Below are 1075 nucleotides of genomic sequence, written 5' to 3'. Positions count from 1 at the left end.
CTGCCGTCAGATTTTAAATTAAACAAGTAGTTAAAAAGCACGTAATGGGGCGAAAGGGGGGGTTGTATCGCAGCAGTCGAAGAAATGTTAAAAAAGTGAGCTCGGGTTTTTTCCCGGAAGGGTTCGTTTCATCGAGGGTAAAACCCGCCGGGGGGAGAGTGCCAAACGGGCCGGGGGGTTGAGGGCGATTTGATAAGAGCTGTCTTGCAGCATATACTTTCACTTTAATTACTCTCATTATTTTGTTGTTGGGCTTAACTAAACGAGAGTCCGTTTTGCTGCCGATCATTTTAAGTGAAATTAAAAAAAATATTTTTGTATTTCCGTAATAAATAATATAGAGATAGACATTTAGAAAATATAAAAAATATGACAGGAAATAAAGCTAATGAAAAAATATGGAAAAAAGAATAAAGCCTCCGAAGGCATGCTGCGAGGGTCCCCCGCGCCGCCCTCCCCCAACCCCCCCCGCTGCTCTTTCCCGATCCTTCAATTTAAAAACGATTTGGGTGCTGCAAATGAATTTTCTTCAACCGGTGCAACTATCCTTTTGGGAAAGCGTTTTAGAAAGAGACGAAACTATTTTATTTTAAAAAGGGGATCCCCTTTAAAAATTTAAAATGGACCCTGAAAGTTCTGTTAAAAGTACTGCCGGTCTCCCAACTAATAATGATAGTGATAATGATTTTTAGGGAAAAAGGGGCTTTTCTGTTAGATAGACTTTCCCGCTTCAAAACCTTCTCAAAACGGCTTTTCACGTGCCAAATTAAATCCTATAATTATCGATATTCGTAGAGCTGCAGTGTTACTTAATTCCGCAAAATATGAAGTTCTTTTAATATGGTTCTGTTCGTTTTTTTTTCAGAAAACTGTTCACAAGAGAGCCTTTAATTTTGGAATGACGGCAAATACTAATAAAATCAGTGAAAAGAAAAGGGAGCCAGCTTTGACGTCAGGCAAATGGCATCGTGCAAAGGGAGCCAGCTTCCCTCGCTGGCTCGGCACGCGCCCCACTAGGCCGGCGGGGCAGGGAACCCCCAGGCTCTCAAATGTACGCGCCCCGCGCGCCGCGCGC

General features: G+C 42.7%; 1 pseudogene; it reads left to right on the top strand.

The window, feature by feature from the left end:
- LOC119591076 overlaps positions 1-1075 on the top strand; it is a 13154-nt pseudogene that overhangs the window by 1787 nt on the left and 10292 nt on the right.

This window comes from Penaeus monodon, chromosome 28 (genome assembly GCF_015228065.2).
Source record: "Penaeus monodon isolate SGIC_2016 chromosome 28, NSTDA_Pmon_1, whole genome shotgun sequence".
In the NCBI taxonomy this organism is placed as follows: domain Eukaryota; kingdom Metazoa; phylum Arthropoda; class Malacostraca; order Decapoda; family Penaeidae; genus Penaeus; species Penaeus monodon.
The sequence above is the reverse complement of the archived record's forward strand: the minus strand, read 5'-3'. Positions and strand labels throughout refer to the sequence as shown.